General features: G+C 46.1%; 1 protein-coding gene across 3 annotated transcripts in view; it reads left to right on the forward strand.

Annotated features, from left to right (window-relative positions):
* The first annotated feature begins 320 nt into the window (after nucleotides 1-320).
* Nucleotides 321-26740, forward strand: part of LOC127626114 (uncharacterized) — a 77364-nt gene continuing 50944 nt past the window's right edge. For all 3 annotated transcript variants that reach the window (XM_052101888.1, XM_052101716.1, XM_052102044.1), the window contains exons 1-2: nucleotides 321-383; nucleotides 25864-25955. The gene's annotated coding sequence lies outside the window, so the exon portion shown is untranslated. The remainder of the gene's footprint in view (nucleotides 384-25863; nucleotides 25956-26740) is intronic.

Raw genomic sequence — 26740 nt, forward strand, 5'->3', positions numbered from 1 at the left:
TAATGTACAGTTTTAAAACTGATATTCATTTGTGAAAAACCAAACTAACCAAAACAAAAAAATACAAATAAATAAGTAAACAATTTGAATTGGTCAATTGTTGATAGATGCAGTTAGGTGAAAAATAATGTGCAACATTTAGCATGTTACTGAAAGTTGTGAGGAGAAGCTAAAAAGTAGGTAGCCATGTGTAACCGGTCCTACTCGTCCCGCTCCGAACGGGACTCTGGCGTGGGAGGCGGGTGCTCTAACAAGGAGGCTAAAGGCTACAGCCTCTAGCGTCAGTCGCTAGAGCACCTCTTGAGGTCAGGAGAGTGAGGTTTACACACTGCACAGCTATCTACCTGCTGGCTCCCGTTACACATGCAGCTTTCTGGAACTGAGTGAGTCCAAGACCACATAATAGCGATTTCACTTTACATAATATATTTTAGAAACCCTCACAAATATTTGAACAGTTCACTTTCTCATTGTTGGTAATTCAATTTTAAGGCTTAAAACATGAAAACGCTACAACTGAAGTGATTGACGGAGCACACTCGAAAGTAAACCAACTATGACTTAATCACCTGGCTGCCTTAAAGGGGCAACACCTTTGTTTTTAGGATAAGACAGTCAGCCCATATGTTTGTGTGTGTTCATGCCTAAATCCTTGTTTTCTTCCTGAAGATGTATGCACTTCGCAATATATAGTGACGTAATGCATCGGAGTAGTTTTGAAGGACAGTCATTTACCCTTTAATGTTACAGTTGGTACCTGTAATGGGTGAGTAATTTACTGTAATTTATTTATTTGCTAAAGATGCACATAATATTACAGTAAAATACTGTTCCCCAAAATTACAGCAAAACACTGGCTATTTTACAGTTATTTACCCTGTAATTTACACCAAGGTTTAACAGTGTAAGCTATATGTTCTACATAATTTTGTAGGAAAAAATATACTTTAATAAGCAATGTTTATAGGGCTTTACAAGTATATTGACTGATGATTAGCAATTCAGACTTATACAAAAAACATAATATGTACATCAAATCCTTCATGGAGTAATCTTTTTTGTGAATTCGTTCATAAATAGAATGCATTTATCCCTCTATTAATCTTTATGGATACAGTACGAACAGGTATACAATGCAACAGTTGTGTAGTTTTCTCATATCAGTATAAAAGGGGGATAAAGATCTAATGTTTTGCTTTAAATTGTGTATTCATGCACTTCATCTGTACCTTGTGATCATCCAGGGTGTGTTCAGTGTAAACAGTGGCAATTAAATTCTTAGAAGAGGAAATAAGTTTCACACAAGTCACATGTTTTGCAGGAATCCAGGGCTAGTGCTGGGCTGTTCATAAAGCCCAGAATGTTTTATCATCTTTTTGTGATTCAATATATATATATATATATATATATATATATATATATATATATATATATGTCACGATCCCCTGTTGTCTGCCCCGTGTTTCACCTGTCACCTACAATTCCCACAATTCCCGACCCTCATCACTGCCAGCTTTCATCATTGTTTTCACCTGTTTGTCATTTGATCTTCATTGCCCCTCTGTATTTAAGCCTGGTTGTTTGTTCAGTCTCTGTCAATCGTTGATGTTTGTTGATGTCAGGAAGTCTATGTTCTGCCCTGTTTCACCCTGTTCATGCTCCCTGGACGTTTTCATGTTTTCGTTTCATTGTTTCCCATCGTGGATGTTTCTTTTGTTCCTGTTTGTTTGTTTTCACTTTGATTAATAAAGAACCCGCAGTTAGATCCCCACTCCTCATCTGCCCTCGTCTGCACTCATAACAGAACGATCGACCCAAATATGGATCTAGCGGTTCTTCAAGCGAACTGTCGATTGCTGAACTTGAGGCAAGAAAGCCGTCCGGTGGAGGACCATGTCCATGATTTTTTCGAGCTAGCGAGTGCCACGGACTTCCCAGACTCCTCCCTGGTGGTTTTCTTCCAGGACAACCTGAACAGTTCCCTCAAGGAGCGGTTGCCACCGGCGACGCGCGGCTGGACGCTCCGCGATTTCGTGGAGGAGACTCTGCTGGCATGCGGCTCCCTGTTCACTGTGGGCGTCGTCGAGGAGGACCCTGCCTCTCCTCCCACAGTGGTGACCCCCCACTCGTCCATGGCTCGTCCCTTCACGCCTGCCCCGCCTACCAGCGAGCCAACCCCCACGCCTGCCTTGGTCAGCGAGCCAGCGCTGCCAGTCTTCCAGAGCCTTCCACGGCTCCGCCTCCTGAGCCTTCCACGGTTCTGCCTTCCATGGCTCCGCCTCCCTCGGCTCTGCCTCCAGAGCCTCCTACGGTGCCACCTCCCTCGGCTCCGCCTCCAGAGCCTCCTATGGCTCCGCCTCCAGAGCCTCCTATGGCTCCGCCTCCAGAGCCTCCTATGGCTCCGCCTCCAGAGCCTTCCAGGGCTCCGCCTCCAGAGCCTCCTACGGCACCACCTCCAGAGCCTTCCAGGTCTCCGCCTCTAGAGCCTCCTACGACACCACCTCCCTCGGCTCCACCTCCAGAGCCTCCTACGGCTCCGCCTCCAGAGCCCTCCAGGGCTCCGCCTCCAGAGCCTCCTACGGTGCCACCTCCCTGCTCCACAGCTGCGTGCCACGGATTTTACAGAGTTTCGCTCTAATATGGCATTATCAAAACCTACGGCTATGGCTAAATAGGACAACCTATTGTGTGCCTGCCCAGCCGTGTGCGGTGCCCTCATCGCAGCCAGAGACCATCATCCTTTCTGTGTCGTGTGTATGAGTCTCAAACACGTGGAGGAGGCTGTAGAATTTCCGGAAAACTGTAGCCCACTGCCTGGCGCTGCCTAAAAAACTCCAGCGCTGGAGGCTCAAGGTCGCCGCTACCCAGTGCACCGATCTTGACTTTCCGACTCTGATGGGGGAAACGGTGATGCCGACGTGCTCCTGGGTGCCTCCCGGGTGCGGTCTCTCTTAGCTGGGCAGATCAAAGCAACCCCACATTCCCTGAGGTCATTCTCTCAGGGGGCCCCTTGTTCGCCAATGAGCTGGCCGGTTCTGGTGACAAAGATGATGCAGGCCTTCTCGAGGGTTTGGAGGACGAAGAGGCCATCCCATCTTCCATAACTCCCCAGGCTAACACCCCAGCAGCCTTCCCCCAGTCCGTCCTCATTGAGGTTTGTGATCGATCGGCCGCTCGCCTCAATATCGAATGGCCAGCCCTACAAATTGCCACTGACCAAGAGAGGGACGTGTACGACGGGAAACTCCTGGGACCCCCTTCTCCCTGTCTTTCCTGCATGTGCTAAGCATATGAGGTATTGTTGGGGGGACCCACTCGATCTTAAACACAGTCTAGCGGGCATCGAAGTGAAGGATATGATGGCCCTTGGCATGGGTGACTCCCCCCTGCCATCGAGCCCTCTATCACCAGACACCTTAATCCTTCTCAAGGTGGCCTACTTGCCCCCCCAAGCCTGTTCTCCCAACAAAATGGACCGCTTTTATGCCTCCATACACTCGGCCTCTTTCAAAGCCTCGGCCTTGGCTATCATTGCCCTCAACGTCTCCTCCCTTCTCTCTGCATACCAGGCTGAACTCCTGGTCGACTTGGGGCAGCAACTAGAGAAATGGACCCCCACACCCTCTTTGTGGAAAAAGATTGTCACAGTCAATTACCTTGTCCTCTGTAATGTCCGTCAGACCATCCAAGCCTACGGGTGTTCTATGGCTCTCTCATTGGCCGGAGAACGTGATCTTTGGCTTAATCTGTCGGGCCTCCCTGACAGTGAAATGCGGTGCATTGCGGGTGCCCCTGTAGAGCCTGGCCAGGCTCTCTTTGGCCCTGCCGTCACCTTAATACAACTGCATTACAAAGATAACAAAAAGGTTACAATTAAATTATGCCTACTTGGAAAGTGGCACCGCAGCAAGCGCCCCCTGTGCGACCACCCAACCCTCCTTTACAGCACCCTGGAAAGGCAAAGCCACGCAATAAACCACCTCCTCAGCAGAGTAACCCACCCTCCGCTAAGCCCTGGGGTAGAATGTCTTTCACCTCGGCTGCGGCCAAGAAACCTCCCAACTCTACCCCCTCCAACTCTAAACGTAAACGGCCAGCCTTATGCACGGCCTCAGGGGCCTTTCATGTCGGGGAACCTCCCCGTGCTGGAGGTGTTTACAGTGGGAAAAAGTACGAGAGCAGTGTCACCATTCAATGCAATCAGGGGTTTTACTTCCGTTATTTCCTAGTTCCAAAGAAAGACGACTCTCTCCGTCCTATTCTGGATCTCAGAGTGTTAAACAAACATTTGAGGAAATACAACTTCAGAATGTTAACACACACAGCACGCTCGCTCACTCAATTCATCAGAACGACTGGTTCACATCAGTCGATCTGAAAGATGCTTTTTTCCACATCAACATCTATCCCCCGCACAGGAAATTTCTTCGCTTTGCCTATCAGGGTATATGCTACGAATTCACAGTCCTCCCTTTTGGCCTCTCGCTGAGTCTGAAGGTGTTCTGTCTATGTGCGGAGGCGGGCTTAGCGCCGTTGAGAATAATGGGTCTAAGGATCCTAACATACATACATAACATACACAGACGATTGGTTAATCATAGCCAATTCCAAGGAGAAAGTGGTGCAAGACACTCGCCGTGTGCTTGCGCACATCACATCGCTCGGGTTCAGAGTGAATGTGAACAAGAACAATTTTACACCTGCCCAGAGTGTTATATTCCTGGGTCTGGAGCTGTATTCAATCTCCATGAGCACGCGCACCTCTCACAAGAACGCGTTCACTCTCTAATTAATTGTCTATCACAGTTCAAGGAGGGGACAAAAGTGCCATATCGCACATGTCTCAGATTACAGGGTCTTATGGCATCAGCTATTCAAGTTTTGCCTTTGGGCCTTCTGCGAATGAGGGCATTCATGAAGTGGGTTTTATCCCTCCACTTCAGCCTATTACGTGATCTCTGTTGCTCTGTTACAGTGACGCGCTTGTGCAAAGCAGCCTTGCGCCACTGGAGGAGCGCATACTTGTACTCATATGGGACCCCTCTCGGGGCTTTTATGTTGTGAAAAGTGGTAACGACAGATGCCTCCTTAACAGGTTGGGGAGCCACTCAGGATGGCAGGACGGTGAACGTTTTGTGGCTGAGCAAACTTCGTTCAGCCCACATAAAGTATTTGGAACTCATGACTGTATGGAAAGCTCTTAATAATTTTCTGCCCTGCTTCCAGGGGTATTAAGTGCTTGTTTGCTGTGACAATACCACAGTGGTGGCACATATCAATCGCCAGGGTGGCATGCACTTGCCCAAGCTTCATGCCCTAGCTCACACGCTTTTAGTGTGGAGCAGGCGGCACTTCCTGTCATTAAGCACAACCCATGTTCCAGGCATTTTGAACAGGGGCGCAGACCTTCTGGTGAGTGGGAACCTGTTCTACAGAGACTGGCGCCTCCACCCTCAGATAGTGGGCATGTTGTGGTAGAGATTCGGACAGGAGACGTAGATCTCTTCGCCTTGCACAAAAACTCCCATTGTCCTGTGTTCTTCTCGCTAAAGGACGCACTCAGTGTGGACGCACTAGCCCACCCATGGCCCAAATTGCTGCTCTATGCATTTCCTTCCCTGTGCCAGTTAATACCTAACCTGGCCAGGGTGAGAGAGCAGAGCCTGTCCCTCATTTTGATAGCACCCAGTTGGCCCAAAGCACTATGGCTGGCAGAGATAATTCCTCTTCTGCATGCCCAACCGTGGCCCCTCTCTCTATGCACAGAGATGTTGTCTCAAGCAAACGAGGAGATATAGCACCCCCATGCGGACAGGGTGGCTCTTTGGGCTTGGCCTGTGAGAGGACAAACTTAAGCACGATGGGGCTCCCCCCCCACGTGTGGTTGCCAGTATACAAAATGCTATCTCCTCCACAAGGTCCTTATATGACTGTAAGTGGCAAGTGTTTGAAGCGTGATGTGATGGGCATGGTTCCACATCCTATCAGTGTTCAGACCCTGATATTTTGTGTTTTTTACAAGACCTTATGGATAAAGGCAGGTCTTTTTCCACTATTAAGGTCTACCTGGTGGCTATTTCCGCTTGTGATTTTGGGTTTGATGGCTCAATGGCAGGTCAGTACCCCCTCATTTGTAGATTTATGAAGGGCGCCCGCAGTTCTCTCCCAGTTACTAGGAGAACTGTTCCTGAGTGGGACCTCTCTATGATGCTGGAGGCTTTTTCTCAGCAGCCTCTTGAGCCCCTGGATCTTTCAAGACAGCGTTGCTCCTGGCCTTAGCATCAGCTAAACATGTCAGTGACCTGCATGCACTCTCTGTTCATTCCTCGTGCATTAAATTATCTCTTAGTGGAGATAAGTTTTTCCTTAAGCCTAACCTGGCCTTTATGCCAAAATGCTTCCCAGCATTCTCATGTGAGGTAATGGAGCTTTCTGCTTTTCACCCTCCTCCTTTTCTATATATATATATATATATATATATATATATATATATATATATATATATATATATATATAGAAAGTAAGGAAAGGGGTTATGTGCTGGTTGGCCATGCACATTCATGTCACCAAGCATGCATTCACATTCCTGCCTGGGTGTTATCTTAACTGTATGCTGCTTTGCTGATTGTTATGCTTGTGCCACTAACATGTTATTTATGCTCTACCTGAACACAGTTCTATCTTGTGTGCTTCAGGATTGCCAGGTGTGTGATTATAGGATGTCAAGCACCGCCTCTTTGAGGCGACCGTTCCCTTAACTAGCTTGCAGGACCTCACTGTGAGTGTATTGTGCAATCAGGGAGCTGTCAATGACTCCCATAAGTGGATCTCGAACACGAGATGATGAAAGAGAACAATAGGTTACTGACGTAATCCTGGTTCTCTGAAACAACGAGTGTAGAGATCCAGAAACCTTGTCCCGCTTGCTGCAGAGAGATGGTTTACGGACATGTCCGTCATGTGTGTGTGTTTGTGTCTTCTTTTAAGTTTATCATTAAACTATTATTTATATTGAAAAGCCGGTTCTCGCCTCCTCCTTTCCATTGAATAACTTTACACTGGTGCCGAAGCCCGGGAAGGAGGAGGGATATGACGTAGTAGAGTTCTCGCCACTACCGTCCACCCCAACAGAGCAGCCGTGGCCATCTTGCGGGGGACGAGGAGCCCAGACGCCTGAAAGAAGATGATGGCCGGCGACCGCGAGGGGAGAAGGGGCTCCTAGCCGACCGCCTGTAGCGGTCATTGCCGCTGCCAGGGGCGCAGGAGTTGCCTACCGGCCGCTGAAATGCAGTGGGGTTTAAGACCGCCGACTGCGAGTGGGGAGGGGCTCACTGGCGACAGCCTGGAGCGAGAGAACCGCTGCCAGGGGTGGGGGAGACCCCTTCTGTTCCCCGAGAACGCGGCGGGGTGTTCCTTCCGCCAGGGGCTGGAGGACTGCCTCGGATCCGCCCGGAGAGGTGCGGCTGTCGTCCGATAGAGGGTGGAGGAGTGGCCGAGGAACAAGCTGCGGCATATCGGAGAACTGGCGAGTAAGAATTTTTTTTTTATCTCTCTCTCCTCTCTCTCTCTCACTGTCGCTCTGCATTGGCCTTTTCCCTCTTTTAAATTTTACAGTGTTTTTTGGGGGGTACTACACTGTTACAGGATGTACCCCCCCATTTTAATTATTTCTGTTTCCCTCCCCTTGTCCCCTCCCTCGTCCAGGTAGATGGGGATGACCTGCCGCCAGACAGTGCAGAAGGCGCGCCCTCCCCTAGGGAAAGAGGGGGGGGATGTACATCAGGCCGGGGGCTCCCCAGCCTGAGAGAACGAGGGAGGAATGTGGCAGGGTGGAGGGTTGGGCCGGGTCGTGATCCTACGCACCTGGTCCCGTATTAGGCTAATTATGCCTCCGTGAGGGTTAAAGGCTGACTGCAGCGGTTCGTGCGGGAAAGAGAGATCGTTTATGTTATGTTTTCCGTCATGTGTGTGTGTGTGTTTGTGTCTTCTTTTAAGTTTATCATTAAACTATTATTTATATTGAAAAGCCAGTTCTCGCCTCCTTCTTTATATTGAATAACTTTACACAGGGTTACGTAAGTAACCTATTGTTCCGTTCGGCAGTAATCAGTCACACCGCTCCCTATACACATATTACGCAGTCTGCTTAAGGTACCAACTCCCCAGAAACTCCACTGGCTGTCTTTACTGGCACCTTATACGTTGTTCAAGGACCCGGTAGCAGTTGTGGAACACAGGCGATTGCCTTGCGGTCACACTTTTACATCGCGCTCGAACCGCACCTCGCAACTTCTGCCTCGTGCTCACACTGCGCCTTGCAACTTTCGTAGCGCACTGCAAAGCCGTCTTGCAGCTGCAATCATTTTACAAAGTTCCGAACTCTATCTGTGCTTTGAGGGCATCTTCTACTGCTGTGCTACATTGATAAAATGCTTGGCGCAGGAATCAACATAATGTCTCCCAACATTTTCCCGATGGTCAATGTGACATTTGCAGCATTTACACAAATTGTGTAATTGTGCCATCAAACGAATTTTGCGTTAATGAGTTATTAACTTGATAACTTCAACAGCACTACTTATTACACAAATGATTCTGTTAAAGAAATGGACCAATTGTAAAATAATTAGCTGACATACTTGATCAGCAATTAATCTGGTTGGCGCCTTTAAAACATTTCTCTATTTCTTTGAGGATCTTGATCAGACATATATTGTATGTAATGCATATTGGTTGTTGGTGCAACCAGCAGACAGCAGATAAGACTAATGTTTGAGTAAATCTGTTTTAACCTGTTATTTATTTATGTGATTGTTTGCAATTCCATTTGATAATGTTAGTGTTGCAGAAGTTACCTCAACTAAATTTCATTTTTTAAAGAGTAGACAAACAATAACGACCACCCTAAATCAATAAAGTCCAATTGGAGATTGCTGGCCTTGATACTAACATAACCCCAGAGTTGTATAAAGTACCCATTTGTCATACTTGAGTAAAAGTAAAGTAACCTTCTTGGAAACCGACTCAAGTAAAAGTTAAAGTAGCTCATGAGGATATGACTTAAGTAAAATTATAAAAGTAACTGATATTAAATTTACTTAAGTATCAAAAGTAAAATGCATAAATTAAGGAACATTTCATTAAACCCATGGCAACTTATTTGATTGGTGGAACTCATCATTTAATTGCCCTCATGCCATCCCAGATGTGTTTGACTTTCTTTCATCTGGAGAACACATACAAAGATTTTTAGAAGAATATTTCAGCTTTATAGATCAATTCAACATAAACAGACAACTGCATAGCATGCCCTAGCAACCATCCAGAAAACCCTATTAAGCACATAATGTAGCATAAATATGCTACAAAGCAAATATAATACATCTTCATAAAATATCAAAATAACTATTTATGGACATTTTCATGAGCAATGTTAATTATTCATTCACATCAAACCTTGTTTAAATGTAAAATGTAACCACATGTGATTTACTTTTATATGAACAGGTCTCCTGGAAAGGCGGGAGGCTGATCGCACAACTTCATTATTTCACAGCTTTCATAATGTTTAAGCCTAAACTTTTCAAAGTAATTAGTCAAATAAAATTAACTTACAGTACATGATCAGTTTCTTGTGTACACCAGTCGAGACAGACGACAGAACATGCAATCTGGCACGTGATTCGCTTGTGATTTTGATTCAAATTTGTGATTCGCAAATCGAATCATTCAGACTACTTTTTAAATCTTTTTGTTCCCTTTACAAAAAGCTTCACTACGATGCTGCGCTGCTAAGCGCTACGGGGAACAACCGTAGTTGTGACCGAGCTGAATAATGTGTGCAACACGTCAATGAACATTGACCGGAATTTATAGACTCGGCTGATGTAATCATTAGATGCACCTGCGGCCAGGCTATAAATGGATACGTCACCAGGTGTCGTCAGAAACTCTTTTTTCAGAGCGATTCTGTTTCTGTGTGTTTCACAAACCCTGTCAAAACTTTCTTTCCTCTGTTAGGAGTTAGAATGGCAGTGTGCAGTGAACGTTGTTCTCTTTTCTCTTCTGTTTAGAAAATATTATATATATATATATATATATATATATATATATATATATATATATATATTTCAAAAAAAAAGAGAAAGAAAAAAAAAAAGAGAATGACTGAAAGCCGCAAACGGTGCGTTTTCCCCTCTTCTAGCTCTATAGCTGAAGACGACACACATCAGTTTTGCTCTGTTTGTTTGGGGGAAAGAGCACGCTGCTCTTGCGTTGCAGCAGGGTGGGTGCGAGCACTGCGATTTGCTTTAAAGTGCTTCTTGCTCACCTCGCTTGCTTCCGGGAGTCAGCACTCACGAAAAAGATAGGTCGCGATAAAAAATTCTACGGAGGAATTGCTCGATGTTGTTACTCAAGCGGTTGCCAGATTGGACTGGCCACCAAAGAGACACCAAACCCTCCAAATTAGGGGATAGATTTTATCTTTAATAACCTCCAGGAAGAGCTTTTTCGCTCATGGAGGAACCCCTAAAAAAAAAAATATATGTATATATATATTTTCTTCCCGTGTTCAGATACCCTCGACGTCATTATATTCGACCATCGTGGGTGCTGAGGCACGGGGGTATTCAGTGATGCCGCTGGTCGAAGAGACGCTTATGGCTATCTCTCCGGGCTCGGCATCGCCACTTAGCAAGCCCTCTCTCCCCTCAAAGCCTTGTAGAACAACCTCCACTTTAGTGGGAAGGGCTTATCAAGCAGCAGGTCAGGCTGATGCTGCTCTGCACACTATGCTGTTTTACAGGCGTACCAGGCTGACCTCCTGGATCGACCTGAGTGTGGGTTCTGGCGCTTGACCGAGCAAGCCTCAGACCCGCCTCGGTCCTGTCTGAAGGGAGGCTCAAAAGCAAAGCGTGGCGAGTCGTGCTCCTCCTCCCAAGGATTGGGGACAGTCTCGCCTCACTCGCGAGCCCCTGAAGCAAGACCTCAGGACTATAATTTCTAGTAAGAGAAAACCCTGACGGTCTTGCGCCTAGATTAGGGGGTAGCTCCCTCGGACGGGCGCGTGCTTCACTTCACCCCTCCCGGTACCCCCTCGAAGCCCCTCCATTCCCGCCACCTCTTGGTGTTTCGGGTTGCTGTTCCTGTATTTTATTCAGGACGCGAAACACTCGACAACCCCTCAACAGGAAGTGTTCAAATATAATACCCATCTCAGAGATCCTGGCAGCGTGGAAACTTCTGCCAGATATATTCTTTTCTGTGGGTCTTATAAGGGCGTCAGGATTTAATTCACTCGCCGCTTTTCCGTGTTTCAACGGCGTGTTCTCACTACCGTAAACCGGATTTCTTTTTTATGTGAAAATTAAAAAACTCGATCTCCTGGATAAAGGGGCCATGGTATGTGTTCCCCTTCCAGAGAGAGAGTTAGGTTATTACACTAAATACTTCCCGTTTCCCATGGAGGGTGAGGGGTGGCATCTGGCTTAGATCTTAAAGCTTGAACTGCCCGTGGGTGTTCAAGTCCAAGACGATGCCTGCCAAGACGGTCGTGTCTCAAGCCCTACAACTCGTTTGGCTGGTCACCATCGATCTTATGACGCACTTCTATACTTCATTTAGAAGTTCTGCCACAACATGGAAAGTTCCTGAGGTTCGCCTCGGGGCTAAGTCTTCCAGGGTCAGGTTCTTTCACTCAGCCTAGCCCTTTTACCCAGCACATTCACAATGCATGATGTAGCGCTGGCTCCTTGCGACTCGGGCATCTGCATTCTGAATTATGTAGACGACTGGCTGATCCTAGTGCAGTTCCAGGAACTGGCAGTTCAGCACAGGGACATCGCCTTAGCTCATCTGTTTCTCTGGGGTTGAGGCTCAACGCCAAGAAAAGCGCCTCTCTCCCACTAAGAACACTGTCTATCGGGCATCAGTATGGAGTTCAATCACAATGCGGCACAACTGTCTCCCGCTAGGATTGAGTCCATTCAGATCACCCTGAGCAAAGTCAGGCTAGGTCAAGTTTGCACTGTTATCAGTATCAACGATTTCCAGGTCTCAGGGCTACCGCGCCCACGGTGATCCCTCTGGACCTTCTGCTCATGAGACCGCTTTGTGTTGTGGCCAAAAGCCAGGGATTTCTTCCAAGGGCCAAAACCCCTAGGCTAAAAAGGGTTACGCACTCAGGCTTCGCTCCCTTTCTATGTGGTTCAGACCCCGGTTTTCTGCCTTGGGTCCCACTCTAGGTGCTGCCTTGTTGTCGCAGGCTGCTAATCGACAGATGCCTCCCTGACGGGCGGGTAGCGCCTTAAGTGGTCGCCCAGCTTAAGGGGATAGGAGGGTCGCCAGCTCAGTTGTCACAGTCACTGTCTCGGTTGATGGCTGTATTTCTGGCCCTGAAATACCTCCTCCTGAGGCTGCCATGTCTTGGTGCGGTGGACAATACAGCTGTAGCCTCTTACATAAATCATCAAGGAGACCCACGCTCTTGTCAGCTGTATTTCTGACATGTCGGATTCTCCTTAGGGCCCAGGGTAAGCTCCTGTCACTCAGGTCAGTTATATCCCTGGATGCCCGTGATATGGGAGCAGATTTACGGTCCAGACAGAAAATACCAACGGGGAGTTAAGGACTCCACCCTAAGGTAGTAGTTGCCCAGAGTTCGCCAGCAAGGGTTTTTGCCTCTTACTGATAGCACCGGCTGGCCTAACAGGGCTTGGTTCTCGGAGCTAATCTATTCCCTCGACAGCTCAGCCTTGGGCGATTCGAACAGGAAGGATTTTCTATCTCAGGTACAGGGCAATATTTCATCCCTGCCCCGAATTGTGGAATCTTTCATGTTTGGCCCCTAAGGGTACCAACTGAGGGACACAGGGCTTTCTCCTGAGGTTATCGAGACCTTTTAAATGCCGGGCTTTTTCCACTTGGAACAAGTTTGGGTGAGATCTTAGGGCAGAAGAGGACCTCTTCGCTTCTATGAATAGCTAATGTCTCCTCTACTTCTCCCTGAAATCACCCAGCCCCCTTGGGTCTGGACGCTAAGACACATACATGACCCAGAATGCATCTGTGTGCATTTCTTTCCCGGTTTCTCTGCTCCCGGATGTCTTGGCAATGTTCAACAGCAAGGGTCTTGCCTCCTATTAATGGCTAGCGCTGGCCTAACAGGATATGTTTCTCTGAGCTAATTCCTCTCCTCGACGGCTCAGCCTTGGGCTTATCTCGAACAGGGAGGACCTTCTCATCCTTGGTTCTAATTGTGAAACCTTTCATGTCTGCCCCCTAAGGGTACCAAATGAGGTTCACAGGGTTTTCTCTTGGGGTTATCGAGACCATTTCAAGTGCTAGGGCTCCCTCCAGTTGGAACTGATCTGGGTAGATTTTACAGGGCAGAAGAGGACCTCTTCGCCTCTGTTGATAGCGCAATGTCTCCTCTACTTCTCCCTGAGTCGCCCAGTCCCCCCCCCCCCTCGGGAGGGCTGATCGTAGTAACGTATACATAGCACAAATGCGCCTGCATGCGTTTCCTTCTTCTAAAGTTCTTATTACAGAACCAGCTAACTGCCAGTTTGCTTCAGTTCTGGATTTTCTGTAGAAAGAACTCTCAGCGGGCACTTGCCTCGCCACTGCCAGGTTCTATGTGGCCACTGCGGTTTGCCACGGCTTGGTGGGCGGGGTGCCCTCAAAGAGGCATCCTCATTATTTCCCGGGCCTACGAGGCACGCGGTCAAGCTTCGCCAGTAGGTTTTAGGGCGCACTCTACCAGAGGGCTCTCCTCCTCTAAAACCTTGGCTAGAGGTCTCCCTCTGCAGCAAGTTTGTGATGCGGTAGGTTGTCCTCTCCGCACACATTCATTAGATTTTTATAGTTTGGATGTTCTGCCACTCCGGGCTCTTATGCCCTTGAGTCGACATCTCAAGCTCATGTCTGGACAAGTTTGTGATGCGGCAGGCTGGTCCTCTCCGCTCACATTCATCAGTTTTTTTGACAAGTTTGTGTTGCGATAGGGTCCTCTTCGCACACATTCATCGAACTTTATTGGTTAGATACTTTGCTACTCCGGACTCTTATGTCCTTGAGTCGACATCTCAGCCCATGCCTAAACAAGTTTGCGATGCGGCAGGTTGTCCTCTCCGCACACATTCATTGGACTTTTTTAGTTTGGATGTTCTGCACTCCAGGCTCTTATGCCCTTGAGCCGACATCTCAGCTCATACCTGAACAAATTTGTGATGCGGCAGGCTGGTCCTCTCCGCTCACATTCATCAGTTTTTTTGACAAGTTTGTGTTGCGATAAGGTTCTCTTCGCACACATTCATCGAACTTTATGGGTTAGATGCTTTGCTACTCCGGGCTCTTATGCCCTTGAGTCGACATCTCAGCTCATGCCTGAACAAGTTTGAGATGCGGCAGGCTGGTCCTCTCCGCTCACATTCATCAGTTTTTATGACAAGTTTGTGTTGCGATAGGGTTCTCTTTGCACACATTCGTCAAACTTTATGGGTTAGATGCTTTGCTGCTCCGGGCTCTTATGCCCTTGAGTCGACATCTCAGCTCATGCCTGAACAAGTTTGTGATGCGGCAGGCTGGTCCTCTCCGCACACATTCATCAAAAATTAATGGTTTAGATGTTTATGCTACTCCGGGCTCTTATGCCCTTGAGTCGTCATCTCAAGCTCATGTCTGAGACCTCTCGCGTTTTTGTGAGTACACTGCACAACCGTAGGGGTCCGGACAGCCCCAAGTGCGGCGGCGTGGGTATTGCGTTCCCCGTAGTGCTTAGCAGCGCAGCATCGTAGTGAAGCTTTTTGCAAAGGGAACGTCTCTGGTTACATGTGTAACCCTTGTTCCCTGAAAAAAGCGGAATGAGATGCTGCGCTGTTTTGCCGCACTGGGACGTCCCAGGACTGCTCTTCAAAAAGAAGTATCTGACGACACCTGGTGACGTATCCATTTATAGCCTGGCCGCAGGTGCATCTGATTACATCGGCCAAGGCTATAAATTCCGGTCAATGTTCATTGACGTGTTGCACACATTATTCAGCTCGGTCACAACTACGGTTGTTCCCCGTAGCGCTTAGCAGCGCAGCATCTCCTTCCGCTTTTTTCAGGGAACAAGGGTTACACATGTAACCTGAGACGTTCAGTTCAAATTAAACCAATTTAAAAGATTTGACTCTTTTGATTCTTTTTACGAATCAGCATGCAGTTTTACACGTACAGCTGCTGTTTCTTTTTTTTTTTTTTTTTTTTCAGTCACAAAAGTACAATCAACACAATCTTCCATATGTGGTAGTGGAAAACAGTCTGACACAGTAACTGCATTTATCTTACGGTAGTCAGTACAAAATCTATCAGTGCCATCACTCTTTGAGACTAACAAGCACGGAGCGCTCCAATGGCTACAACTTGGTTAAGCAAGTCCATGTTTCAACAGATCAGTCAATTTCGGTTCTCATAACAGCTCTTTCCGTGGTATTCACGCGATACGCATGTTGCTTGATTGGCACTGTGTACAAAATTCTCTATGTTTGTTCTTATAATAGAGAGGAGCATAGAATAAGTGCTAGGCGGAGTTAAGATATACGCTATTGGCGTTGATACGGAAATTGCGTATTGAGCGTATTGTAGCGCCATAAAGTTGCATCAGCCGTTCTGACTGGAAGATTCTCTGGATTGCTCGTGTTTTAGGGACATTGTATGAGTAACAGACAAAGTAAGATTACTGTTATTTACTTTAATATGTTATATATATTGTCTGAGTATACGCTAGAGATACTGTTTGTAAGTTCAATTCATTTATATCAGCGTGATCGGTTTATCACGCTTGAGTTAAGTGACGTAATGCTCAATGTTGATTATCTGAGGAGTTATTAATGTAATATAGCGATTATTATAGATTGTATATGAGAAGATAATGCTCTAGATCATGGAGTTATGTTATTTACATTCAATGTGTGTAAATGATGACACTTTAGTAATACTTTGCTATTTGTTTATTCTCTATTGTTCTAGAAACCTTACATATGTCCTTCTTACATATGCATCTTCATATGTCAACATCAGAGCTATCATTAAAGGAATATATTATCTATCAATGACTCAGAGTTTTCTAACAAGAACACTGTGGCGGTCAGTGCATACCGATCCGGTAATCCAAACCTAATTTGGAACATGGTCCTTCGAGCCGGATGCTGACTACCACAGATATGTCATTGCATAATAATAATCCCTCCTGTACAGATCATCCAGTTGGAAGACCAGTGAGACAAATTAAACTTCCTAAGCATATGGAGGACTATGTTATGGATAGTTATCTTACAAAATTAACTAGTACCCCATCATGCTCACTAAATACACAGTCAGTGACTTCTGTAACGAACAGAGCTGTAGACAGCACAGTATCTTCTCCAACTAGAATGTCTCCTTCAGCAAATGAAGCAGAGCAAGTCCAGTCAAAGGGTATAATGTCACTGAGAGAATTGAAGAAGAATATCGTTGCTGCTGAGGAGGAATCAACTACTGAGATTGTACAGCTAACAAGCAGACTGTCTCTTTGTGAGAACAGGCGACAGCGTCGACAGGATATGTTAAAACGTATTAATGCATTCCTACTGGAGGAGGAAACAGATAACCTCTCAATCCAAGAAGGAGAATTAGCATCTCAGGAGGGAGCACTTTCCCCTGAACCTGTTTTTAACCTTACCTCGACTGCCCCACACTTCTCAAAGACATTAGTCGATTTACCCAAATCTCAGTCTGAGCTGATGAGCCCAAAACCAAAGAGGGTTGAATCACCTATGATCACATCGGTATCAGTTATACCGAAAGTAGCTCATAGTGATAGGAAATCTCAAGCAGAACAACAAATTATTTCGCCGCACAATATGAGTTCAGTCCACTCAATTCCTCCATCATACTGTGCATCCAATATTCTTCCTACAGCGCACGATGCTACGCCACAGGGAGGACTACTCCCACGAATGCCATATGAATATAATTCACCTCCTAAGCTTAGAAGGTCCTTAGGACCAGAGAATGCTGCTCATTCGACCCAGCAAGAATGGGCCACCAATAATCCAACTGCAGCACATACGATGCAACACTCGGTAGATCCAGTTTATACCGACTGTCAGCCCAGTTATCTTGGTGCATATGCAGCAGAGCATCATTATCCTGATGCACCTGGCCATCAGTACTCAGTACCACAAGTAACCTGGCCACAGAATGTCAATTATCGGTCAGCTCACACACCGCCCATTAACATGTGGGGGGTCCCGAAGCCTTCTATACCAGACTTTGCCGTAGACAGTGAAAGAGATTTTGCCAAATTTAAAACTAGCTTTGGATAATCTACTCAAACCTCATTCTGAACTGTCAGAGAAATACAAGAATCACGTGCTGCTTGAACATCTTAAGCTTCCAGAAGCTCAAATGATAGGCCAGTCTTGTCGACATGAATCTCGGCCATATACAGCAGCAATGCAAGCTTTACAGTTACACTATGGTCAGCCGCATCAATTAGCGCAGAGCGAAATAGCAGCCATACTTAATGCTCCAGAAGTGAAAGTCCATGATGCTAGTAGTTTTCAGTCATTTGCATTAAGAATTCATCTCCTTGTGAGCATGTTATTGTCTCTGGAAGGTCCAAGGGGCATTGAGCTCAATTGTTGTTCACACGTAGACAGGCTACTTAGCAAACTCCCAAAGTATCTCAGAGATAATTTCATTGAGTTCTTACAGCTGCAAGACAAGTTGAATGTCTCCAGCCTCAACCCGTATAACCTTCAAGACTTTTCTAGTTGGCTGCAAGGTAAAGCACAACAACAGCGTCTATCCAGTAGACTAGTTGAACGCTATCAGAAAGAGAGATCTTCCTACCCGATTTATGGGAAGGCCCTAACTCGACCTAAAGGACAGTGTACATCAGTCTATCATGGTGTAGAACCTCAGAATGCTAAGGCACCCAAACAAAGACCTCAGCCTTCTCAATGGAGAAAATCAAAAGTGCACTGTTTGTTCTGTCGTAGCAAAGAGCATTACATAACACAGTGCAAAGAGATGAAAGATCAATCTACAGACAGCCTCATGCAATGGATAGCAGAGGGAGAACGATGTTGGAAATGCGGCCATTCCCACTGTCCAGAGGACTGTACTCTAAAGAAACCATGTGGAATCTGTGGAGAGATACATCTTCAAGTCCTCCATGGAGTCGCTGAACGGCGAGACAAAGTGAAACCAACCACTGCAATGAACAGTCGGATTTATCTTACACCTTCAATTCCCTCAAGTCGAGTGTTATTGAAAGTTATACCCGTGTTCCTGCACAATAAGGACATAACAATTGAGACCTTTGCAATATTGGACGATGGTGCAGAGCGTACCATGCTGCTACCTGCTGCTGCTCGACAGCTTCAGCTAAAAGGTAAAGAGGAGACTCTAGCTTTACGAACTATCCGTCCTGATGCCACGTTACTCAATGGCTCAGTTGTCACTTTCGAAGTGTCCTCTAAAGTCAATCCAAGAATTAGATACAGAATCCAGAATGCCTTCACTGCTGATGGTTTAGATCTAGCAGAACAGAGCTATCCAGTCCAAGCTCTTCAACGAAGATATGCCCACTTAAGAGGTATTCCGTTGCAGTCATTCAAGAATGTTCTGCCTCTGTTACTGCTTGGTTCAGATAATAGCCTGCTGATCACTGCGGCGGAAAAAGTCCAAGTAGGTAATCATGTAGGACCAGCCGCAGTTCGTACAAAACTGGGATGGGCTCTTCAAGGCCCTGAAGGTCTTTCAAATCGAGCAACCACCAGTCATCAGAGTTATTTCATTACAGCATCAGCAGCGTATGATACTCTCTATAGAGACGTGGAACGATTGTGGCAACTAGATTCCCTACCTTACCGCAGTGAAAAGCTGTTGACTCGTTCTAGAGAGGACCAAGAGTCTATTAAGATCCTAGAGAGCAAAACCTGTAGAGTGTTAGTTGATGGAGTTCATCGTTATGCCACCCCTCTCTTACGGTCTACAGATTCCCCCAAACTGAGAGCTCCTCAGGAGTCAGTGCTAGCTAATCTCCGTAGTACGGAAAAGAGACTCATAGATCAGCCACAAAGGGCAGCTGCCTATCAAGGGGAGATAGTTAAACTAATAAAAGCAGGACATGTGAGAGTGATTACAGCTGAAGCTGCTAAAGAATCGGATGAATCTTGGTATCTACCGCATCATCTCGTCTACCATAACGGGAAGGCACGTATAGTGTTCAATTGTTCCTTCGTTTACAAGGGTACTTTCCTCAATGAGCAGCTCTTGCCAGGACCAAACCTTGCACCGTCCCTCCTTGGGGTCCTTTTGCGATTTCGAAGGCACCAAGTTGCAATAAGTGGAGACATCAAAGGTATGTTTCATCAGGTTCGCCTGTTACCTGAAGACAAACCCTTGTTAAGATTTCTTTGGCGGGATTTAAAATGAGAGATCCCACCGAAAATATACGAATGGCAGGTGCTGCCATTTGGAACAACCAGTAGCCCTTGCTGTGCCATTTATGCGTTACAGAAGCACATCAAAGAGCATCCACACAGCACTCCTGATCTTATCCAGTCAGTTGAATCCAATTTCTATGTTGATAATTGTCTGGAAAGTTTCCCTACAGCTGCAGAGGCTAAGTCTAGAATGGATGACTTGTGTGCACTTCTGGCGGACGGTGGATTTGAAATTAGACAATGGGCTAGCAATCGCTCATCAGTAGTGGCTCACTTACCACCTGACGCTAGATCCCAGGACATGGAACTATGGTTAGAACAGAATAGAGGTGATCCTCGAGAACCCACACTAGGACTTTGTTGGAATTGTGGCACAGATACTCTAGGTTACAGATACCGACCTACCGAGCATTCAACATTGACAATTCGTGCAGTTTACAGAGTACTTGCAAGTCAATATGACCCTTTGGGTTTTATCACGCCTTACACGACTAGGGCCAAGATTCTCATACAGCAGTTATGGTCTAAGAGAAGAGACTGGGACGATTCAGATCTCCCTGCAGATCTGCGTGAGTCTTGGAACGAATGGGAGAGCGAATTACCTCACCTCAGTGTGGTATTGATCCCGCATTGCTATGTCCCTGAAGTGATGGATAAAACAGGGATTGAACATCACCTTCATGTTTTCTGTGATGCATCAGAGAGGGCATATGGAGCAGTAGCATACCTCTCTACAGCTCACGAGAATGTCACTAACGTTTCATTCATCATGGCCAGATCAAAAGTGGCCCCTAAACGACAACAGACCATACCACGATTGGAGTTGTGTGCAACACTAGCTGGAGCACAGCTGGCGAGATTGATCCAGACAGAATTGTCATCTTTCTTACAACAGACCACACTATGGACAGATTCAACAACTGTTCTAGAATGGTTACAGTCGGAGTCATGCAGGTTTAAGGTATTTGTCGGCACACGTATATCGGAAATACAGGAGCTAACAGATCTGCGATCATGGCGATATGTTGACTCACTAAACAATCCGGCTGATGATTTGACACGTGGTAAGAAACTTCTAGAACTTACTAGACCCAGTAGATGGAGTAAAGGCCCATCCTTCCTTTCACGAGATTCAGATAAGTGGCCTAAGAGACCAAACACTGCTCAGCTACCTAAATCCAATGAGCTTAAAAATCTGACATTCTGTAGTTTAGCATCTGTGTCACCACAGAATGATTTTCCAGATGCAAATCAGTTTGCTTCCTGGAAAGAGCTAATCGAAGCTGTACATCAGCAATGTCACGGGGCGGCAGAGCCAAATCGTACTCAGTTAACTAACAGTTACTGTGAAGCCATAGCTACTCTCTGTAGAGCTTGCCAAGCACAGAGCTTTCCAGAAGAGCTTGCTTCTCTTAGGGCAGGTCAGTCAGTTCGTGTTAGTAGTAGAATTAGGGATCTAGCTCCAGAGCTGGATCAGACAACAGGTCTTATCAGAGTAGGTGGAAGTCTACGCCAGTTGCAGCAGATTAGTGGCTTTGAGATTCACCCCATTGTACTTGACTCTCATCACCCTGCTACAGTACTTCTAATTAAAGACTATGACGAACGTCTGTTACATCCTGGCTCTGAGAGACTATTTGCGGAAATCAGGAGACAGTATTGGATCTTGAGGGGTCGACAGGCCATTAAAAAGTACCAACTTCATTGCTCAGAGTGTCAAAGATGGAGAGCACAGCCTAAGGTTCCTCAAATGGCAGATTTGCCATCGGCTCGCCTCCGTATCTTCTGCCCACCTTTCTTTTCAACAGGCATTGACTGTTTCGGGCCATTCATTGCTAAGATTGGCAGACGTACCGAGAAACGTTGGGGGGTGATTTTTAAGTGCTTAACAACACGTGCAGTTCATTTGGATCTCCTCAATTCAATGGACACGGATGCTTTCTTACTAGCCCTTCGCAGATTCATTGCTCGGCGAGGCAAACCAGCAGAAATAATTTCAGATCGAGGTACAAATTTCAGAGGTGCTGTCAGAGAGCTCCAAACAGCTTTTGAGCAAATGGAGCCACAGCTTCAACAGCAACTGGCAATCTATCAAATTGAGTTCAAATTCAATCCCCCTAATGCTCCGCACTTCGGAGGGGCATGGGAGCGGGAGATTCGTTCAATCAAGAATGCCCTCCAAGTTGCAGTGGTAACTCAATCATTGTCAGAGGATGTCCTTCACACCATCTTAGTTGAGGTGGAAGGTATTCTCAATTCCAAGCCACTAGGATACGTTTCAGCTGACATAGCTAATCCTGACCCTATAACTCCTAACATGATTCTTATGGGGCGGCAGGATGCTTCCTTGCCTCAAGCCGTTTATGCTCCTGAGACCATAGGACGCCGTCGATGGCGACATTGTCAGTACTTGATAGATCAGTTCTGGATTCGTTACCTACAAGACTACCTGCCAACACTTCAGTCTCGCTGCAAATGGCAGCAATCGGCAGGGTCCCTTACACTGGACACAGTAGTAATGATAGTTGATCCTAACCTACCACGAGCCCAATGGCCTGTAGGTCTAGTGGTGAAGCTCATGCCAAGTAGAGATAAGTGCATACGGGCTGCGGAGGTTCAAGTGAAGGATAAAGTCTACACCCGTCCTGTCGCCCGCCTTAATACAGAGAATTCACAACCATAAGAATTCTATTAATCTACACATCTGTTACTCAAATGTGGGGGCGGCTGTACAGAATTCTCTATGTTTGTTCTTATAATAGAGAGGAGCACAGAATAAGCGCTAAGCGGAGTTAAGATATACGCTATTGGCGTTGATACGGAAATTGCGTATTGAGCGTATTGTAGCGCCATAATGTTGCATCAGCCGTTCTGACTGGAAGATTCTCTGGATTGCTCGTGTTTTAGGGACATTGTATGAGTAACAGACGAAGTAAGATTACTGTTATTTACTTTAATATGTTATATATATTGTCTGAGTATACGCTAGAGATACTTTTTGTAAGTTCAGTTCATTTATATCAGCTTGATCGGTTTATCACGCTTGAGTTAAGTGACGTAATGCTCAATGTTGATTATCTGAGGAGTTATTAACGTAATATAGCGAGTTATGTTATTTACATTCAATGTGTTTAAATGATGACACTTTAGTAATACTTTGCTATTTGTTTATTCTCTATTGTTCTAGAAACCTTACATATGTCCTTCTTACATATGCATCTTCATATGTCAACATCAGAGCTATCATTAAAGGAATATATTATCTATCAATGACTCAGAGTTTTCTAACAAGAACACTGTGGCGGTCAGTGCATACCGATCCGGTAATCCAAACCTAATTTGGAACACACTGCGTCACCCACGTTAATATCATGCTGCAGAACTGTAGTGCGAGAAGGTACATCTTTAAACAGAAGGAAAATCCTCAATCAACTGAAGAATGTCACACTTTTTTCATTTGGGTAAATTAAATAAATGACCAATTAAATCACTTACGATCTCTGAATTCATAAGTCTGGCTCATTGCTAGTGAGTATGACGTAACGCCACTCCATCATCTTCTGTGTCAGTACAATTAGTGAAATTTACAACACCGCAAGCTGTTACAACAAGTGGTGAAACAGGAATGTCAACTTCGTCCGCATCCAAAACATCCATTGATGGAGATTCCCTGTGGCCTTTAACATATTCACATGACACACACAAGATTTTCTCTTTTTATCGGTAGTACAAATGTATAGTCTGTGTCACTCACTTTTCTTAACACCTCATAAGGACCAGAAAAACGTGTTACATTTACATTTATGCATTTGGCAGACGCTTTTATCCAAAGCGACTTACAGTGCACTTATTACAGGGACAATCCCCCCGGAGCAACCTGGAGTTAAGTGCCTTGCTCAAGGGCCCAACAGTGGCATCTTGGTGGTGCTGGGGCTTGAACCCCCAACCTTCTGGTCAGTAACCCTGAGCCTCAACCACTGAGCCACCACTGCCCCCACTGATAAAGCAGAGCTAACAATAGGAAACAATACCAACATTGCTCCCCCTCTTTTAAGTAGCGCTGAACAGATTTCCGATCGAATCAACTCTTCATACCTTGCTGTGCAGATGCTAATGAATCTCTTGCCATGGTACAGACTTTATGCAGCCGTTCCCTAAATTTACTCACATAATCCAGCACATTAATTTTAGGCCTGGAATCGTGGGATAAAAATTTTTCTTTAAGCAATTTCAACAGACCGGATTAGAGACTGAGGAAGAGGTCCTGGAAAGGCGTCTTCGGAACTTGTTAGCGCTGGCCTGCCGGGACTGAACAGTCACGGGTCCGGAGGTGAGTTGACTGTGTCCGGGGAACCAGGACTGTAGGATATTGGAGCCGAGGCGTTATGAGAACTGCACGCACCGGCTAGATGAGCCAGGGAGTGAGGGAATCAATCCTTTATTGAGAATGTGGGTACCGCAGCCAGAAGGCGGTGCGGCAAAGTAAAATAAGAAAACAAGGATTCTCCTTCCGGCCCTCCACTGGGGATGTAGTGGTCTTGGCGAACATCCATAGCGAACATCTGACTGCCCAGGTCGTCCATCTCAGGAGCAGCTAGGAGCTCTCCTGGTCCTTGAAGTGGTATTGGAGATGGGGGGCGTGCGCTGACACTGGGGCTGAAAGCTAGGACCAGGTTGAGGCGGAGCTGCCTGTTGTTTGACCGCAGGGGGCACACTCGGAGGGGTGCGGGGTGTGCTGGTTTGGCGATGTCGAGGCATTATGTGAGCGATCGCCTCCATCTGCCTTTTCACCAACGAAAACTGCTGGGTGAAGTCATCGACTGTGTCACCGAAGAGGCCGAGGAGTCGGGGGTGTTGAGAAAGTGATTTCGACCATGTTCAGCCATAGGTGGCGCTCCTGAACCACGAGGGTGGCCATCGCCCGCCCGAGTGCCTGCGCTGTGACCTTCGTGGTTCTGAGAGTGAGGTCGGCTGGCGCGGCCTGCTCCCATGCTTGTCACGTCCTTGTTGCAACCCCTCAAGGGAAAACCTTGGTCGGATTCCAGGAACCTAATAAAAACAATATTACGTATTAGTGGGGCCTTGGGGAAGGTTACTTGAAGTCTGATTTCCATGCTCCATTGGCATGCTACAGCTTGCTGTAACAGCATCAGCAGATCACGTAACACGGTTCAGTGTAGGCGGCGCTATTGAATAGGGGCCCCTGGTGTCACTACAATCGACACAACGTTGAGTGATGGCCAAACCTTTTTTTCTCAGCTCCTCAGTGCAGAACCTGACTGAACAGATTCACAATCCCCGCCTTTTATACCCGTATGTCCGGGGACGGGACATGCAAATTCTGTTTGCCAATTTTTCATTAGCCTTTTTCATATTCAGAGGTATCCGAGACCCACAAAATAAGCCCCTTGTGTCACTACAATCGACGCAAAGTCTCAAGTCAAGTCAAGTCAAGTGGTTTTTATTGTCGTTCAACCATACAGCGTTCCTCCAGGACCATGGTGCTACATAAAACATCATAGGACAAACACAGAACCACATGAGATTACACAGACTAAATAATATTTCAACATAAAGTGCACGTGCAAACGTGTGCAAAAAAGTACGGGACAGTACAATAAATTACTAAAAGGAACAGGACAATAGACACAGTAAGAGACAGTGCAGCACAGACCAGTACACATTTGTAATGAATAGATTAAAAAGATGACACTTCATTAAAAATGAAAACATAACTTACTATGAAATAGTGTTCAATAACTGCTTGTGGGGTCATCCAAAATGCTGGTTGCTTTGCGGATGCAGTGTTTTATGTAAATGTATTTGATGGAGGGAAGAGAGACCCTGATGATCTTCTCAGCTGTCCTCACTATCCTCTGCAGGGCTTTGTGGTCCGAAACAGTGCAAGTCCCAAACCAGGCAGTGATGCAGCTGCTCAGGATGCTCTCAATAGTCCCTCTATAGAATGTAGTGAGGATGAGGGGTGGGAGATGTGCTTTTCTCAGCCTTCGAAGAAAGTAGAGACACTGCTGGGCTTTCTTGGTAATAGAGCTAGTGTTGAGGGACCAGGTGAGGTTCTCCGCCAGGTGCTCTTGACAATCTCCACAGAGGAGCCGTCGATGTTCAGTGGAGAGTGGTCACTCTGTGCTCTCCTAAAGTCAACAACCATCTCTTTTGTTTTGTCCACATTCAGAGACAGGTTGTTGGCTCTACACCAGTACGTTAGTTGTTTCACCTCCTATCTATATGCTGACTCATCATTCTTGCTGATGAGACCTACCACGGTTGTGTCATTTACATTTACATTTTACATTTTAAAATGTAAACATAGGACAATGGACACAGTCTATTTTATGTAAAATGTACAATGCCCTTATTACAGGGACAACCCCCCCGGAGCAAACTGGAGTTAAGTGCCTTGCTCAAGGACACAATTGTGGTGGCTGTGGGGATCAAACCTCAGAAGTGTTTCAGGTAAGTGTTCTCAGGCTTCGGACACCTCTCTATTAGAATCTTTACACATTTCTCATGAGCAAAATCTTCCAGCTCATTGACATTCTTTGGTTTCTGTGCTGCCACTGCTTCCTTGAAATCCCAACAAAGGTTTGCAATGGGATTTTAATAATGGACTGAAAGGGCCATTTAAGGACATTCCGCGACCTATCCCTGAACCAGACTTTGAACTTGGAAGTATCCTTGGTGTTATTGCCTTGCTGGAAAGTCCAGTGATCACCAAGCTTCAATTTACACACTGAAGGCATCACATTTTCCATGCCAAAATGGCCTGATACCTGAAATAATCCATGGCGTCAGTCATATAGTCAGGATAGCCGTTTCCTGCAGCCGCAAAACACCCCCATAACAGGATTAACCCACCTTTATGCTTGAATGTGGGGAAGGTGCCGTTCTTGTTATCACCTTGTCATCTTACTCCAGACGTACTGCTGATCCATGGGTCTAAAACTCATTTTCAGTTTAGTGCTCCAGTACTCCAAAGGTCTTTCCTAATTCCTTCTTGAATATTCAAGTCAACATTTCCCTTGGTGAAGTTTTGATTTCTTCAACACCTATGCTGTTGTACCATATTTAAAACATGTTTGAATGGTGCTCCAACTTTGTCTATTGGAAATTGAACTGTTTGCAAATGTACTTTTGGCCATGACCTTTCTTGTGTAATGAAATAATCTCCTCTATTAGCTTTTGAGACAGCTTATTTTAATTGCATCTTTTGCATATAAATACATTTTTGATTACAACGC

Source organism: Xyrauchen texanus, chromosome 1 (genome assembly GCF_025860055.1).
Source record: "Xyrauchen texanus isolate HMW12.3.18 chromosome 1, RBS_HiC_50CHRs, whole genome shotgun sequence".
Lineage (NCBI taxonomy): Eukaryota > Metazoa > Chordata > Actinopteri > Cypriniformes > Catostomidae > Xyrauchen > Xyrauchen texanus.